Raw genomic sequence first — 19,761 nt, forward strand, 5'->3', positions numbered from 1 at the left:
TTGTCCATTTCAGTGCAAAAGCTGAAGCCTCACATTGTACAGTCTAAGATTGTATGTGAATGGACTCCCTAACTGTTCTGAATCTTCATGTGAATCTACCTATACCCAGCTAGACCCCATATTTGATTTCATGTTTTAACAAGTCCGAGACATAGATGAAGCAAATCTTATCTCGATATGACCCTCAACATGTTTCCAAGTCAACTATTTGCCTGGTCAGACAATGGAGTACAGTCTTTGACACAGCCACTCTACGTCAGTAAGATTTCTTCAAATATAGTCTCTTCACAAATCCAATGTTTCAGCACTGTGTGTAGAAATGTGTTTCTGGGATATGTGACTTATTGAAAAACAATTCCTTATCGAGTCCTGGTTGATAATTAGGTCAAGCGAATATCATTGTAGCCCTATTTGTGCCTTCATTCAATGCCCAAACAACATGCGTGCAATCTGATACATTTTGAACTCGAGTACATATGCAGTCAGTAGAAATATGACACTTGGATGTTTAAAGATTCTGTTTTTATATGTGACCCATATCCTCAACTTCTTTAGGTCAATGTGTGTTTCAAGTCATTGCCCAAGGTGGAGCCCACATATGAATCAAGACCTTCTTCAACCAGTACATACATATCAGTTCAGTCTGTCCACACTATGGGACCACACTCTAACTTCTGTATTCACCAGATCTGACTTCATCAGTAACTAGTCTAGAACCAATTGTGTTCCTATAAATGACATCATATTTCCTCAGTCTGTCATGTATTTGATTCAAGCTTTAACTGGGTCTGGAGCTCTGCGACTCCAGCCCAATACAGACATTGTAGACTCCAAGACTCTGGCGATATTGAGATTTACATTTGCATAAAGGCATCCTAAGGCCTAGTATTGACAGTAAAAGCAAGGCTTCTTTTCAGATCCTGATGTGAATGAAGGGAAAAGAAATAATGGCCTGAGAAAGTACCAGGGAAGATTTTGAAGTCAACTGACTTGCAAAAAATGAATGTGACTTTGTGGTTCAGCATCAAAAACTGGAAAGTTGGGCTCAATCTGCTCCAGAGCAGCTGGGAAAATGAAAATAAGCATTCAACAATTTCCAACAAAGCTCAATATCACACATGTGGCATATAATTTGTGGCAGATGGAACACTGTCCATGCCCAAGTTCCAGTTCATTTGCTTTGTGTTGTAACTTTGATTGCATTTTCTAGAAACAGTTCATGGTAACAATTTGGAGGGTTTGTTTCTTTTCAGTGATGAAATGTGAGACACAAATAAAATGTTAGAACTTAATTAATGCAGTACGTTTTTATGATTAACGATTACTTTTATTTTGGCTTACCTTTGAGGTGATCTAATAGCTCTCCTTCCATCTCTCCAATGCGTGCATTATAAAGCAAGTCAAAACCTGGGAAAGATGTTTCATTTCTTAGTAGTGTGTGGCAGCCTCAACCATTAAAGAGCCAACCATGTTTGATTGCTAGAAATACTTGGACTGTACAATACCTCTGCTCTGAATTTCTTTCAGAATAAGTTTCAGTTTTGGCTTTGATTCTTGCATTTTCACCAATGTTTCCCAAAATGTTCGTTCTGTGGAGCCATTGGATTTGGTCACTGTGTTCAGAAGATGTTTTGTTGCTTCCTTTCTCTGTTGATGCTCTGACAGATTACGGATGTACTGGAATAAAAGAGAAGAACAGGCAAAATAGAAAGGGAAATGGGAAAAGGGAAACAATAGATGAAGGAACGGAATGGAAGAATGAATTGATGGAGGAAATGAGGGAAAAAGAAAGATGGGAAAGAAACAAACAAAGGAAGGACGATGGAATAAACCAGAAAGAAACAAGAAAAAGAAGAAATAGAAAGGAAAACAATGAAAGAGAGAAAATGATAAACAGCAGTGTTGTAATTGTGAAAAGCTGTTACATTAATGATGTTCGATTGGTGAAGAATATTCATCTCAGCACACTGATGAGACCTTGCCTCCATTTGTGAAGCAGTACTATGAGGGAGACATTAGTAGTAGGCAAAAACAAGGGCTGCAGATGCTGGAAACCAGATTCTAGATTACAGTGGTGCTGGAAAAGCACAGCAGTTCAGGCAGCATCCGAGAAGCAGGAAAATCGATGTTTGGGCAAAAGCCCTTCATCAGGAATAGAGGAATCTATTGGATATGACATGAAACTTGCAGTTAACAAGTCATGTGATAAACAAAACCGGACTCTACAATATTGGAAGTGGAAGTTTTGGGGTTTGGGTTTGAATCCATAACACTTGAACTATGATGTGAACATGAGATCCATGTTGTCACTTTAATAGTTTATTGTGCATTGCCTTTGATGCTAGAAGCACAACACCTTCAATGAATTCCTACATTAAAAGTGGACTGGTTTCACTGCTATATCCAAACAAAAAAAAGGAAATCCAAAATAATAAATTAGAAATTTTGTAGGAAACATTGAAAAGTTTGTATTTGCCAGGATTTTATTGCAGTAAGAATTGAAAGGATATCAACGGTCATTATGGTATTTGGGGCAATTTGGGTAACTAGTTCTGATAACATCATGAAACTCTAATAATTGAAGTCATGAATATCCTTCAGCTCACCAACAGACACAACATTAACATCACTGCAACAGTATGGAGTGTTGCCTTATCAACGCATGTGCTTACAAAGAACAAAGAGAATTTACAGTCCAGGAACAGGTCCTTCGGCCCTCCAAGCCTAAGCTGATCCAAATGTACTGTCTAAACCTGTCGCCCAATTCCTAAGCATCTGTATCCCTCTGCTCCCCACCTACTCATCCATCTGTCCAGACGCATCTTAAATAAATCTACTGTGCCTGCCTCTACCACCTCTGCTGGCAACGCGCTCCAGACACCCTCCACCCTCTGTGTGAAGTACTTGCCATGTGTATCCCCCTTAACCCTTCCACCTCTCACCTTGAAAGTGTGACCTCTTGTTATTGAATCCTTCACCCTTGGTAAAAGCTTATCTCTATCCACCCCATCTATACCCTTTATGATTTTGTAAACCTCAATCAGGTCCCCCCTCAATCTCCTTTTTTCTAATGAGTTCCTACCTTCATAGCTAGCCCCTTCCAGACCAGACAACATCCTCGTAAACTTTCTCTGCACCCTCTCCAAAGCGTCCACATCCTTTTGGTAATGTGGCAACCAGAACTGTACACAATATTCTAAATGTGGCTGAACCAATGTCTTGTACAATTTTAATATGACTTGCCAGCTCTTATATTCAATACCCCGTCCAATGAAGACAAGCATACTGTATGTCTTCTTGACCAGTCTATCCACCTGTGCAGCAACTTTCAGGGTACAATGGACCTGCACTCCCAGCTCTCTCTGCTCATCAATTTTTCCGAAGGCTCTTCCATTCATTGTATAATTCACACTTGAATTAGTCTCACCTAAATGCATCACCTCACATTTGTATGGACTGAACTCCATCTGCCACTTTTCCGCCCAACTCTCCAGTCTATCTATACCCTCCTGTATTGTTTGATAGTCCCTTATGCTCTCTGCTACTCTACCAATCTTCGTGTCATCTGCAAACTTGCTGATCATACCAATAGTGCCCTCTTCCAGATCATTTATGTATATCACAAACAACAGTGGCCCCAACACTGACCCCTGTGTACCACCACTGGTCACCTTTCTCCATTTTGAGAAACTCCCTTCAATTACTACTCTCTGTCTCCTGTTGCTCAACCAGTTCTTTATCCACCTAGCTAGAACACCCTGCACACCATGTGACTTCACTTTCTCCATTAGTCTACAATGGGGAACCTTATCAAATGTCTCACTAAAGTGCATGCATATGACATCAACAGCCCTTCCTTCATCTATCAACTTGGTCATTTCCTCAAAGAACTCTAATAAATTGGTAAGGCACGATCTCCCCTGCACAAAACCATGTTGTCTATCACTGATAAACCCATTATTTTCCAAATATAAATAGATCCTATCCCTCAGTACCTTCTCCAGCAACTTTCCCACCACCGACGCCAGGCTCACTGGTCTATAGTTACCCGCAATAATCCTACTACCCTTCTTGTAAAGGGGGACAACATGAGCAACCTTCCAGTCCTCCGGCACCTCACCTGTATTTAAGGATGCCACAAAGATATCTGTCAGGCCCCAGGTATTTCCTCTCTCGCCTCCCTCAGCAACCTGGGATAGATCCCATCTGGTCCTGGGGATTTGTCCACCTTAATAACCTCTAGCCTACCCAACACATCCTCCCTACTTGTGTCAATGTGATCCACTCCGCCAAGGATATGCAAGTCCTGGGCCTCCTCCCCCACCAAACCCTAACCACCTGACATCTGGAGGAAGAATGCCTCATCTTCTGCCTTGGAACCCTCCAATTACCCAGAATCAATATGGGTTTCACCATTTTCCTCATTTCCCCTTCCCCCACCTTCTCCTAGATCCAAGTTTCCAACTTGGCACTGCCCTCTTAAACTGTCCTACCTGTCCATTTACTTCCCACCAATCTGCTCCACCCACCTCTCTGACCTATAACCTTCACCTTTATCTACCTATTGCATTCCCAGCTACCTTTCCCCTCAGCCCAACCCTATCTCTTCGTCCCCTTGGCCCACCCCCCACCCCCATTCCTGATGAAGAGCTTGTGCCCAAAACCTCGACTCTCCTGCTCCTCGGATGCTGCCTGACCTGCTGTGCTTTTCCAGCACCAGAGATTCTGATCTCCAACATCTGCAGTCTCAATTTCTCATCCTTAAAATTAAATTGGGTGACCTTTCATTTTCAATTTCTTTCCGGTTAGTGCAGACAAGCTGCACTGAATTGCTTTATTCTATATCTTTATATTCCTATCGTACCAAAGCCACAGCCCGGATATTCAATCTACAAACAATCTGGACTTGGAAATATTCTACCTTTCATTCACTGCAGCTGTTTAATAATCCTGGATCCCAATCCTATCGAGAATTCAGTGAGATCACATCAAATCGAGTGCAATGCTTCATGAAAGCATGTCATCCCCAACTTGGCAAGAACAATTAATGTCACAATGCAAATGCTCACCGAGCCACTGGGGAGGAAACTTCATGAAATGATAAATTTGCATGTTATTATATTTCACTTTGATGTCATTATCATTATCTGACTTAGCTTATGGTTCATGTTTCTAAGGAAGCTTTTCTTCCACCACGGAATAATTTGTTTTTGGAATCATGAAATATTTCCTTCATAGCTCTGGTCTTAATCTGTAAATATTTTCCCGGAGGTTTTTTTTAATTGTGGAATAGCTGGTATGATATACTTTTGTAAATGTATGTCGGCTGTCCAAACATGAAAGGCTCTTCCCTTCAATATGAACTGATAAATCTTCAAGCTGTGGTCATTGTTGGTGACAGGGATATTCAGTATGGCAAAACTATTTACTGTATTTATTACATGTAACTTGTTTTTGTTTTGTTTAAAAATATTTTGTCGTTGTAAGAAACCATTTTGAATGAACTCTGCATGTTAATTTCAAGTCACATTTACCAGTTTGTTTTGTACGTTTTACAATGTGGCACATGAGCACGTGGAAAATCTATATTATGATTTGACTAGAGACCAATTACCTTCATCTGAAAAGTAGACACAGTGAGTTCACGGAACGTAGTCAGCGAAAAAAACTGAATAATTCTCCAGCAACAAACAGCAACAGATTTTACTTAATACATTTATGAACGTGAGCCAGAATTTATGCACAGTTTATATTCAACAACCAGAATTAACAAGAGGCAAATATAGGAACAGACTTTGATAGAGCACACTGTGGAGCACATTGATTAGCAAAAGTAAGCAGAACAGTGTCCAGAGATTTCTCAGATAAACATGGAACGCTACCAAGTCAAGAAAACTTCACAAGGGGTTGTAATTCCTCACTTTCAATGATCTGGACATGACACTTCTTCAAGAGTCCCTCAACATTACCTGCCTCAATGACTGGCACTTGAAATTGAACTTCATAAGATGACCTGTTTAAAACTTGACAACATATTTCGTTTTTTTTTAGATTCCCTAGGAAATAAACGCAGACACAGGGGAAAATGTGCAAACTCCACACAGACGGTTGCCTGAGGCTGGAATCGAACCTAGGACACTGGTGCTGTGAGGCAGCAGTGCTAACCACTGAACCACCGTGCCGCCCCACGACATTGTTTCACTTATTTCTAGGTCGAGCCAAACTTAGCTCTCTCAGTTCTGAATGACACAATGACCATAGTTTTAGGGCTTAGACCAAAAGCTGCATACAACATAAACTGAAGAATTCCATCATAATCGATTTGGAAACTGAACTCACTGGGTATTCCAGTGTCTCCCTTAAAACCACTGACACCAATCCCTCCCCACCATGTATTTTTATTTGTGCTCTCTGCTAGGATCTTGTTGCTTGCAGAGCACACTCAAGCTATTCTTCCCAGTGAAATATTCATCATGGCATTTCTTCCATCTCACTAAAACTGATCTGGTACCCTGACATTCTCTAACATTTGGTTTTCATCATCACATGATTTCATCCACTAACCACTAAGCCAGGGGCACACCTCACTAATTTCTATTTTGCTCTCAGTTCGTTATCGGTCCTTCAAGTAAACAACTTTTCATTATTTTCATTTCTTTGTAAAAAATATTGTTTCAGTACTCTGACACTATTTTCTGGTGCATTTTTATTTTTGTACCCAGGACCCTTTTATTGTTTTTCATATCATTAATGAGATGCACAACCTAATTAATTTTCCTTAAATTTCCAAAGGTTCCTTCAATTCCATGCCCACTTCAATCATTTTACTAATTAATAATAGAATAATGGAAACATTCTATAATATAACTTACAGCGTAATTTCCATTGCTCAAAGAATCAGTTGCTGTTAATATCAGTGCAATGGTCTCCACCAAGTCTAATATTGCATCCTCCAATCTCTCACAGTAGAATCGAGTCATCAGGTTTAACTCCCTGTCGCTGTAACTATTCAGCAATTGACTAATTCCTTTTCCATCATCGTCTGTCAGAAGAAAGTGAACAAAACATGCAATTAAAAAATCTGATGTAAAAAGTTAAAGAAATATCACACCGAAAGCCTATTTTCAACCATTGATACAAAATATTAATTTGCAATAAATAATTGTGTGATTTTACTTGCAGACTCTTCCTGTCTCTATGTAGCAATTTCACAAGGATTAATAGTCTCTTTCTCCTCCGACATGACAGAGTCAAAAACCTAAATTGTTTTAGTTCTCATTAGTTATTTCTCGTCACTCTGCCCAGAGATATTACATATTTAGGATAGCAGGCTGAACTTGAACACACTGAAGAATTCTAACCCTGCACCATAGGAGCCCTACATTGCTGTGTTTTATTAGTATATGTTTCTACCCAGAAATGTTATCACACAAAAATGAGTTCTTTCCCACTGCAACTTCTTTTGTTGATTTTTTTGTATAACAAGCAGCCACCACCAGTAAAACCTCATGTGTATCCATCCAATTGATGATTTACAAGCACAGCCTTTTTTGGGCAATGCAATACCAAATATAAACATGGCAGGGGACGTAGTAGGAAGAGAGGGCAGGGATAAAATCAAAATGGAGTTGGAGGGGAAATAAAGCAGTGTATGCCTCTGTGGTGTTCCATCCCTCTAAAGGCATTGAGATGGACATTCTGCGCCCCATCTCCAAGGACACCCGGGCTTGAATGGAACCACAGAAGGACAGATAGTTACTTCACTCCACAGCCACACTGCCAACACCTGTTTACAACCAGCCTGACCATCCAACTGATGTTATGAGCTGGTTCAGTAAACTGAATTCCGTGTTTCCATGTACCAGGATCGTGAGCCTAGATGATCTCTCCTGCTGCCACAGATCATGTATGAGGGGATAAAACAATTGTTTTTGTTCACAGGTGGTCTGCCCAGTGGCCAAGCACCAAATACCATTCATCTGTAAGTTGTGCTCAGGCTATGCAGTCTCCTGAGATGCCTGCCATGCTGTTTACCATCCTGATAGTTACAGTTACTTCTCAGCCTTTCCTGAAATTGTAACATTCTATCCTGGAGTGTCTGACACTCATCAGGGAATATTACCAGTAACACAGCTGATCTTTGAACATTACCTTTTCCATTTCTTCCTTTCGTTGAAGTACATTGTATTTGTCCCACATTTACTCCGTCCGTCATAATTTTGCATTTGTTCACAAGCTAAACAAAAGAATATGTGAATATATACCATTGTTAGACTGATCAAAATGCTGGCGGAATTTTGTTGCTGCTGCTATTCAACAAATGTAAGCAAACTACATTCTAATAACAGCAAAATGATCGTGTTGATACCAAAATGCAGTGACACTAACAATATTTAACTGTATTGATTAAGATGAAGAGTCATCTAGATTCGAAACATTAGCTCGTCCTCCCTCTGTGAATGCTATCTGACCCGCTGTGATCTCCAGCATTTGTTGTTTTCAGTTCCGACTCCAGCATCTGCAGTCAGTTGTTCCTGCATCTTGATGAAGATCTTAGTGTGTTACCTTTTAGTTATATGATTGTCGTAGAGATCGACAGCACAGAAGAAGGTGATTCCAATTTATCCCCTTTTTCACACCTCTCTCGGTGACAGGTTGAGCAGTTTAATGTTTAATTGACACTGTGGACACCCAGCACAGTCAGGGCTTCCTGTGATTCAGCATGATACGGTCTCACTCAGTGGGAGCTATGGGGGGAGTGACGTCACACTGCCAAAGTAACGTTTTGGACAGTAGGGCTCCTGATTGGTCAGTAACGGCCAGATGACTCACTCTTGTTTCTGAAACCTCCATTCACCTTTCCCTCCCTATTAGGTTTAAGGGCAATGGGAGTCAGGCTGGTGGGGGAGGAGTACAGTCCTGGGATTTAGACTGGGACCGAAACTGCTATTTCTAGAATTAATTCATTAATTAATATTCTTTAATGAGATTCTAACTCTAGGGCCATCTAGTTTGTTGTAAGTTAATTTTAATAGACATTAATTTTCAATGAAATTGTTGTGAGAAGATTAAAATGGCAGTACACTGGGTAGTTTGCTTATCATGTCGAATGTGGGAAATAAGAGACAATTCGAACAGTCATGCCAACCAAACCTGTGGGAACTGTCCAATTGTAGCTTCTGTCAGATTACATGGGTCAGTTTGGGGACACACTTCAGGGCATTCAGGAAAGTGGGTGGAAAACGTCATAGACAGGAGTTTTAGAGTCGTGGACACTACCAAGGCTCAGGCAGATAGCTGGAAGGGACAGGCAGTTGGAGACTGGGACACCCCTATGGCTAAACTATCTCCAACAAGTATACCGTTTTGGATATTGAGAGGAGAGGAGTGGAGTGGTGGGTAGGGCCCGATCAGGGGATAACAACAGCAGCTGCCAGAACAGTGCTACCACAGCTGGCACTGTTGTTCAACAGTCAGGATCAAAGTGCAGAAAACCTGTGCTAATAGGGGTCTCTATAGGCATTTCTGTGGCTGCAAAAGGGACCAGGACGGTGCATGGCCTCCCTTGTTCCAGGGTCAAGGATGTCTGTGAGTGGGCATAGAACATTGTCAAAAGGAACAATGATTTGAAGCTGTACAGGACATAGGTTAGGCTACTTTTGAAATATTGTGTGCAATTCTGGTCTCCCTCCTGTAGGAAGGATTTGTGAAACTTGAAACATTTCAGAAAGGATTTGCAGGAATGTTGCCAGGGTTGGAGGATTTGAGCTATAGGGAGATGCTGAACAGACTGGGGCTGTTTTCACTGGAGTGTCGGAGGCTGAGGGGTGATCTTATAGAATTTTATAAAATCATGAGGGGGCATGGATGGGATCAGTCGACAAAGTATTTTCCCTGGGTGGGAAGTCCAGAACTAGAGGACATAGGTTTAGGGTGAGAGGGGAAAGATAAAAAAAGGGACCTAAGGGGCAGCGTTTTCACACACAGGGTGGTGCTTGTATGGAATGAGCTCCAGAGAAAGCTGGAGAAATCTGCATTCATCCCTTGTGTTTGGAGGGTTCCTAGGCGAAAGATGAGGTGCTCTTCCTCCAGGCATTGTGTTGCCATGGTCTGGCGATGGAGGAGGCCAAGGATCTGCATGTCCTTGGCGGAATGGGAGAGGGAGTTAAGGTGTTCAGCCACGGGGCGGTTGGGTTGGTTGGTGTGGGTGAGGGAAAAGCCAGGTCCAGTTGAGGACAAAGAAGGAAATTTCTGCATGAAGCCAGAGGATGTGGGTGAGGACCTTAGTGAATAATTTGCATGGGCATTCAAAAGAAATGGACATGGTGAATGGTGAGTCTAGACAAGGGTATGTTGATAATTCTAGGGCGTGTCTATATACAAAAAGGAGGAAGTGTTGGGCTCTTCAAAAAACCATGCGGTTACAAGTTACCAGGAGCTGATGGTAGCTGTTCTAGGGAGGAAATTGCTGGGGCCTTGTACAGAATCTTTAAATCCTCTTTAGTTACAGGAGAGGTCCACGAGGACTGGAGAATAGCCAATGTTGTTCCCTTGTTTCAGAAGGGCAACACGGATAATATGGGAAATCCAGTGAGCATTATGTCAGTGGTAATTTAACATACCTGGTCAGTATGGATGGGTTGGACCGAAGAGCCTGTTTCCTTGCTATACAACTCCATGACTCTATACCGCCAAACCAAGAGATCTTGGAGAAGATTCTTAGAGCCAGGATTTACTCACATTTGGTAAAAAAAGGACTAATTAGTGACAGGCAGCAAGGCTTTGTGTGGAGAAGGTCATGTCTCACAAACTTGATTGAGATTTTTGAGGAAGTGGCAAAGATGCCTGAAGAGAGTAGAGTGGCAGATATTGTCTCACTGGACTTTAGCAAGACCTTTGTCAAGGTCTGTCATGGTAAGCAGATACTGAGGGTGAAGTCATATGGCCATATGACCAGTATTGTTCCACAGGGATCAGTATTGAGACCCCTCATTTGTTTATAAATAATTTGGAGGAGAATGACCATCGTCTGATCAGTAAGTTTGCCGATAACACAAACACTGGGGGAGCTGTGGATAATGTGGGGAATTGCCAGAGGATACAGCAGGATTATAGATAATCTGGAGATTTGGGTGAAGAAATGGCAGATGGACTTTAATCTGGAAAAATATGAGCTGATACATTTGGAAGGTCCAATGCATAAGGGAAGTTACACAGTAATTGGCAGAACCCTTAGAAGCATTGAAGTACAGGGGCTTGAAGCATACAGGTCCACAGTTCCCAGAAAGGGACAATGTCAGTGGATGAGGTAGTCTAGAAGGCATATTGCACGCTTGCCTTCATTGTTTAGGACATAGAGTATAAAAATTGGCAAGCCATGTTGCAGAGCGTTAGCAAGGTTGCATGTGGAATATTGTGTACAGTTCTGGTCATTGCATCATGACCAGAAACATGTGAGAGCATTGGAGAGGGTACAGAAAATGTTCTCCAGGATTTTGTCTGGTTTGGGAGGTATTATCTGTGAAGGAGATTGGACAAGATTGGTTTTTACTTGAACACCAGAGGCTGAAAGGTGGCCTGATAGAGATTTACAAAATTATGAAAGGCTTGGATAGAATGCATAGTTTTTTTTTCCCCAGGATAGAAATCTCAATTACTAGGGGACATAGATTTAAGGGTAAAAGGGGAATGATTAAAGGAGATGAGAGGGGCAATTTCTTTTTCCACAGAGGGAACTTCCTGAGGAAGTGATGGATGTGGGTATAATTACGATGTTTAGAAAGAGATGAGAGAAGTACATGAATAGGAAATGATTTGGAGATGCCGGTGTTGGACTGGGGTGGACAAAGTTAAAAATCACACAACACCGGCGTAGCTCCAAAAGCTAATGTGCTTCCAATTAAACCTGTTGGACTATAACGTGGTGTTGTGTGATTTTTAACCATGAATAAGAAAGGTTTGGAGAGTTGTAGGCCAGGGGCAGGCAGGTGGGATGAGTTTAGTTTGGGATTATGCTCGGCATGGACGGGTTAGACTGAAGGGTCTGTTTCCGTGCTGTATGACAATATGACTGACTCAATATGCCTGGAATGCGCTTTCTGAGGAAGTGGTCGAAGCAGACACAATAGCAATATCTATTGGCATTTTGACAGACATGATTGGCAGGAAATAAAAGGATACAGACAATACAATATACAATACTCCATCAACATCGACCTGGCAAAGGAAACACTTACCACACTTTTAGAACAGACCATCACACACACACACACCCCAACCACCATCAATCACATTACCAACAAAAACATCATGAAGCTCATGGACTTGTGCCTCACCACCCACTTCACCTTCAACAACATAATCTACAAACAAACCAACGGCACACCCATGGGCTCTCCGCTATCAGGATTCATAGCAGAAGCGGTAATGCAAAGACTAGAACAAACAGCCCTACCAACCATCAAACCAAAAATCTGGGTCCGCTACATAGATGACACCTTTGTCATCACAAAACGAAACAAGATAGAAGAGACATTTAACATCATCAACAACACCCTCACAGGCATAAAGTTCACCAAGGAGGAAGAAACCGACAACAAACTCGCATTCCTGGACTTTGCAGTCGAAAGAAAGGAGAACTACAAACCTGCATGTACAGAAAACCGACAAACACTGACCTAATACTTAACTACACCAGCAACCATCCCAACACACATAAACGAAACTGTATCAGAACACTATTCCAATGAGCCACCACACACTGCAGCACAGACGAACTTCGGAAAACAGAGGAGAACCACCTATACAACCTAATCAAGAAGAATGGATACTCACAAAATACAGTCCGCAGATTCCTCAAGAACAAACCACGACAAGCAGACAAAACACAACCAGAAACCCTAACCACCTTACCATACATCAAAGAAGTTTCAGAAATGACAGCCAGACTACTACAACCCTTCGGAATCCTAGTAGCAGACAAACCCACCATTACCCTCAAACAAAAACTAACAAACTTAAAAGACCCTGTACAACCCATGGAAAAATCAACGTCATCTACATAATTCCATGCAAGGACTGCCACAAACACTACGTAGGACAAACAAGGAGAAAGTTAGCCACTAGGATACAAAAACACCAGCTAGCCACAAAAAGACACGAACCTCTCTCCCTTGTAGCCCTACACACGGATGAAAAAACCCACCATTTCAACTGGGACAACACATCTATCCTGGGACAGGCTAAGCAAAGACATGCCAGAGAATTCCTAGAAGCCTGGCACTCTAACCACAACGCCATAAACAAACACATAGATCGAGATACCATTTATCAACCCCTCAGAAAATGAAGAGGAAATGACATCACGACAAACACCAGGAACCCCATCCAGGAGAAAGATATAAATTGAAAGCAGGAGACAACAGCTTCGCTTCACTTGGAGGTCACCACTGATGATGTTACCTAGCCAGGTAATGAAACGTCTAGATATCAAACCTACAGCTCAGCGAGCAAACCTACACCCTAAACCTCAACCTGAGCGGCAAACCTTCACAAACCTTGCACATACAATACTAGTCCAATTAAAACACCCCTGATTAAGATTTACAAAAAAAGACCAAACTTCTTATCTGAAAACCAGGCAGCTTTTGTTCTTCTCTGTATTTCAGTCTTCTTTCCTTCTCCTTGGGGACATTGTGTCACAGGTTACTGATCGATAAAGGGACCTTTTAAGAGAGCTATTTTGCTGAGCAGTGTGCAGATGCTGTTGCAGTTAAGAAGATGCTCCTCCCAACTCTTCAAATTTCCCTGGTCTTATACCCCTAAAGCACTGGATTGTAACATTTTACGATTGTCAATATACCAAATTCAAACTGGATTGGAGTTTGGTATTTTTTGGGGTATAATTTAAACTGATTGGCCTAATTCGATTCTGTTTTGTCGTTTCCTGGCAACCAGCTACCCTAGCTGCACCAGTAGCTGGGGCACATTACATTATCTTTTTTTTCTGTCAGGTAGTTCAGTAGCTTTTAACTCTCTTAAAGGTAAAGTACACCCCACATCTTCACAACACCCACCCAAAATTAACTTGTATGATAAATTAATTTTGTACTTATGGATGCTTCTTAAACTTGCATTCCGATGCATTGTGGCACAGCTCTGAAGTAGATGGGGTTTTAAACAGAGGCTTCTGGGTCAGGGGAGGCAATGGCCTAGTGGTATTGTCACTAAGCTGTTAATCCAGCGATGCTGGTAATGAGTAAAAAATGAGGTCTGGAGATCACAGCTGAAAATGTGTTGCTGGTCAAAGCACAGCAGGCCAGGCAGCATCTCAGGAATAGAGAATTCGACGTTTCGAGCATAAGCCCTTCATCAGGATGAAGGTCTTATGCTCGAAACGTCGAATTCTCTTTTCCTGAGATGCTGCCTGGCCTGCTGTGCTTTGACCAGCAACACATTTTCAGCGATGCTGGTAATGAGCCTGGTTCCTAAGTTCAAATCCCCCTGTGGCAGATGGTGGAGTTTGCATTCTATACAAAATCAGGAATGAAGAGTCTCACAATGACCATGAATCCATTGTTGACTTTTGGGAAAAGCCCCCCTGGTTCACTGATGTTCTTTAGGGAAGGAAACTGCTATCCTTACCTGGTTTGGCCTACATGTGACTCCGGACCACCCCTGGTCAATGTGACTCAATCACAACTGGCCTCTGGGCAATTAGGGATGTGAATTAAATGCTTCCTGAGCCAGCAAAACCTTCCTCCTGTGAATGAATACAAAAACCCAGCCACAAGAGTCTCTAAATATTTCAATCAATCTGTTCAGACCCATCTTTCGGGGTGTGAACCCAGGACTCCTGGGCCAGAGGTAGAAGCACCGCAAGAGCCCAATTTTGCTCCCGTGTTGAATATTGGGAGTAAACAATCTAAATTTTTCACAAGTACTTAAAGGTTGAGGTGCAATGTTACTAAGCGTAATGTGCCTTCAGAAGCACATTGTACAGTGGTAATGTCCCCATTTCTGAGTCAGGTGGCCAGAGTCCGAGTCTTGTCTGTTCCAGAGGTACGCAATAACATTTCTGAACAAGTTGCTTTGCGGAAAATGAAATGAACAGAATGGTTAGTTCTCAACCATCATTTACTGATGCACTGTTGCTCAGAATTTGAAATGCCCATTTTTAGGATGGTGCTTTTGCCTCCGAGGCAGAAACAGATGGGATCCTGCTCCCAAGACCTGCTCCAGGTGGATGCTTGTTGCATAATAATAATGGAAAGTCACTCATCATCTGCGACATTCTCTGGTGTAAATTTAAAACTCCATTACAGGAGCCAGAAAACATCACACCACTGCTAGTACAGTTTGGGAATTGATCCTCTCTAATTTTAAGGCGGTGCCCATGAGTCCTAGTGTCCCTGCCTGACAGAAATAATTTCCCAGCATCCACCCTTTCTAAGCCATGCATTATTTTGTAAGTTTCCATTAGATCTCCCTTCAACCTTCTAAACGCTAATGAATAGAATCCCAGAATCCTCACCCATTCATCGTACGTTAGGCCTACCATTCCAGGGATTATCTATGTGAATCTCCACTGGACACGCTGCAGTGTCAGTATGTCCTCCCTGAAGTGTGGGGCCCAAACCTGGCCACAGTATTCTAAATCGGGCCTAACCAGAGCTTTATAAAGTCTTAGTAGCACATCACTGCTTTTACATTCCAACCCTCTTGAGAGAAGTGACAACATTACATATGCTTTCTTAACCATGGACTCAATCTGCAAGTCAACCTTTAGAGAATTCTGCACGAGCTCTCTCAGATCCCTTTGTACTTTGACTTTATGAATTTTCTCACTGTTTAGAAAATAGTGTTCTTTTTCCCAAAGTGCAAGACCTCACATTTGCTCAAATTGAATTCCATCAGCCATTTCTTGGACCATTCACCTAAACTATCTAAATCTTTTTGTAGCCTCCCCACCTCTTCTCATTTATCTCTCAGCCCCCTTGGCCCATAAGCTTCATTCCTGATGAAAGGCTTATGCCCAAAACATCGATTTATCTGCTCTTAGTATGCTGCCTGACTGTGCTTTTCCAGCACCACATTCTTCGACTCTGATCTCCAGCATCTGTAGTCCCTACTTTCTCCTCACACCTTCATGGTCTGCATGACTCAGATTTCTAACAGTTACTTCAAATACAACAAAAACTGTCGTGTACTCAAACAGCATAAAAGAAAACCAATACATTGTGGTCACTGTTCCCAAAATATCCTTTCCGGCAAAACATTCTATTAGCTCTTCTGATCACTCAACACCAATTCCTAAATAACCCAATCTTGAGCTCAATGCTCAACATAATGTTCATATAAACCATCTCACACGTGGTCATGAAATCCATTTTCCCAGCATTAGCATTCAATTGGGTTAACACAGTTTAGATATAATTTAAAAAGTACATTATTACTGCAGTACTCACAAATGTGCATATCTCGTTTCCTGTTTTATAATACGTCCCGCATTTGTATTGCAGCTTTAACTTTGATATATAACTCCCATCGATGTTTGGTTCACCTTACTAGATTCTGTGGAATCTGAGCGATGTGGACTCTGGAGAGATTAATGGTAGAGATCATTTCGCCACATCATTTATGATCTTCTCAAACTTTAATTTCTCCACATCTCCTGTTATACTGTGGCGTAGAGAAAGACAATGATCTTCCAACAATGCTCCTCAGAACTACCTGCCTGTCCATCCACCTAACTTCATATCATCAGCAAACTTCACCAGAATGCCCCCAGTCTCTTTGTCCGGATCATTTATGTAGAAAGTGAACAGCTATAGCCCCAATACTAAACCCTGCGGGACACCACTTGTCACCAGCTGCCATTCTGAAAAAGAACCTTTTATCCCAACTCTCTGCCTTCTGTCAGACAGGCAATCCTCAATCCATGCCAGTAGCTCACCTTGAACACCATGGGCCCTCACCTTACTCAGCAGCCTCCCGTGAGGCACCTTATCAAAGGCCTTTTGGAAGTCTAGGCAGATAGCATCCACTGGGTTTCCCTGGTCTAACCTGCTTGATACCTCTTCAAAGAATTCTAACAGGTTTGTCAGGCATGACCTCCCCTTACTAAATCCATGCTGACTTGTTCTCATCAACACTGCACTGCCAAGAATTTAGAAATCTCATCCTTAATGATGGATTCTAGAATTTTACCTACAACCATGGTTAGGCTAATCAACTATACTTTTCCATCTTTTGTCTTGATCATTTCTTGAACAAGGGGGTTATAACAGCGATTTTCCAATCACCTGGGACTTTCTCTGACTCCAGTGATTTTTGAAAGATTATAACCAATGCCTCCATTATTTCTTCAGTCACCTCCCTCAGAACTCTAGGATGTAGCCCATCTGGGCCAGGAGATTTATCAGTTTTTAGACCTTTTAGCTTTTCAAGTATTTTCTGTTTTGTAATGGCTACCATACTCAACTCTGCCCCTTGACTATTGTTGGAATATTACTCATGTCTTCCACTGTGAAGACTGACACAAAGTATTTGTTAAGTTCTTCAGCTATTTCCTTATCTCCCAGCACTAGCCTTCCTGCATCAAATTTGAGCAGCCCGATCTCTAATTTTGCCTCTCATTTGTTTCCTATGTATTGAAAGAAACTTTTATTAACATTTCTAATATTACTAGCTAGCTTACCTTCATATTTGATCCTCTCCTTCCTTATTTTTCTCTTTGTTATCCTGTTTGTTTTTGTAGTCTTCCCAATCTTCTGATTTCCCCGTGCTCTCGGCCACTTTATAGGCTCTCTCTTTTTCTGAGTTGCTTCATCAGCCATGGATATCTAATGTTGGGGGCAGAGGTGCAGGACATGGCTGAGAGGCATTGGAGGGCATTTTCAACCACATGGGAGGGGACATTACGGTCTTTAAAGAAGGAGGCCATCTGGTGTCTTCTCTAGTAGAACTGGTTTCTATTTCCCCTCCCGCCACCTTACCCCAGTTCCAACTTTCCAGTCAGCACTGTCCCCATGACCTGTCCCACCCGTCATTCTTCTTTCCCACCTACCTGCTCCACCCTTCTCTCTGACCTATGGCCTTTATCCTCACCTCCATCCACCTATTGCACTCTCAGCTACCCACCCCTCTTCCATTTATCTCTCCACCCCCGAGGCTCCCAGCCTCATTCCTGATGAAGGGCTCCTGCTCGAAAGGTCGATTTTCCTGCTCCTCGGATGCTGCCTGACCTGATGTGCTTTTCCAACACCACTCTCATCTTGACAATGCGAGAGTCCTCAGGGCGGGCCTTGGTTCACCATCCCGCTCTGATTGGTTAGGAAGTCTGTCCATCTCGAGCTTATAGCCAATAGGAATTGTGGTCCCACCTTGGTAACGTCGTCTGGATGTGAATGTGAATGAAAAGAGAAATTGCTTGAGAAACTCAGCAGGTTTGGCAGATTCTGTTGAGTTAAAGCAGAAATAACATTTCAGATCCAGTAATCCTTCATCGTAACTGATAGGAGCGAGGAAAAGGTGCAGATGAGAGGGGGTGTGGTGGTGAGGCATCTCACTGCTGCAATAGGTGGAGATGGAGCCCAGAAAGAGACAGAAGAGCAGTCAGACAGATAAAGGGGACCGATAATTGTGAGGCAGGGGGAAAGGAAAAGCTGATCATAGGGTGACAGATGAAAATGGGGTTGGCTGTGCCTCCATTTTGACAGAGCGGCGAGGAGAGAAGGTGGAGTGAAGTGAGGGCTGCTGGGAAGGTAAGGGCTTAATTTATATATGGGCAGTGGCTAAACCTGAGATACTATACATGTAGTATCTCCCTCCTGCACACACCCCCACACCCCCCCACCTCGAACCGGAAGAAAAAGATTCTGTAAGATAAAGCTTTTATTTTTTCTTTATCTTTCATTTTCATATATTTAAGGGCATTGTTTGGGTTTAGTTAGTTGATATAAAGCTAAGCCTACAATGGCAGGGGACCTCAGACCCATGCTCTGTGTCTCTTGCCTGATGTGGGAGCTCAGGGATGTGGCTGACGTTCCTGACCCTTACACTTACAAGAAGTATGTCCAGCTGCAGCTCTTGTTTGACCGTATAACAGCTCTGGAGCTGCGGATGGACTCACTGTGGAGCATCCGCGATGCTGAGGAGGTCGTGGATAGCACATTTAATGAACTGGTCACACCGCAGGTTAGGATTGCTGAGGGAGACAGTGAATGGGTGACCAAAAGGCAGAGAAAGAATAGGAAGGCAGTGCAGGAGTCCCCTGAGCTCATCTCCCTCCAAAACAGGTATACCGTTTTGGATACTGTTGGGGGAGATGGCCTACCAGGGTAAGGCAGCAGTTGCCAGGATCACAGCACTGTGGTGGGCACTGCTGTTCAGAATGGTGGGAAAAAGACTCATAGGGCCATAGTCATAGGGGATTCTATTGTGAGGGGAGTAGATCGGTGGTTCTGTGGCTGAAAACGGGACTCCTGGATGGTATGTTGCCTCCCAGGTGCTCGGGTCAGGGATGTTACTGATCGGCTGCAGAGCATTCTAAAAGGGGAGGGTGAACAGCCAGTTGTCTTGGTGCATACAAACACCAATGATATAAGTAAAAAATAAGGTGAGGTCCTGAAAGAAGAATTCAGGGAGCTAGGAGAGAAGTTAAAGAGAAGGTCCTCAAATGTAGTGATCTCGGGATTACTACCAGTGCCATGTGCTAGCCAGCGTAGAAATGAAAAAATAGGAAGGATGAACACATGGTGA

This window comes from Hemiscyllium ocellatum (assembly GCF_020745735.1).
Source record: "Hemiscyllium ocellatum isolate sHemOce1 chromosome 15 unlocalized genomic scaffold, sHemOce1.pat.X.cur. SUPER_15_unloc_11, whole genome shotgun sequence".
Lineage (NCBI taxonomy): Eukaryota > Metazoa > Chordata > Chondrichthyes > Orectolobiformes > Hemiscylliidae > Hemiscyllium > Hemiscyllium ocellatum.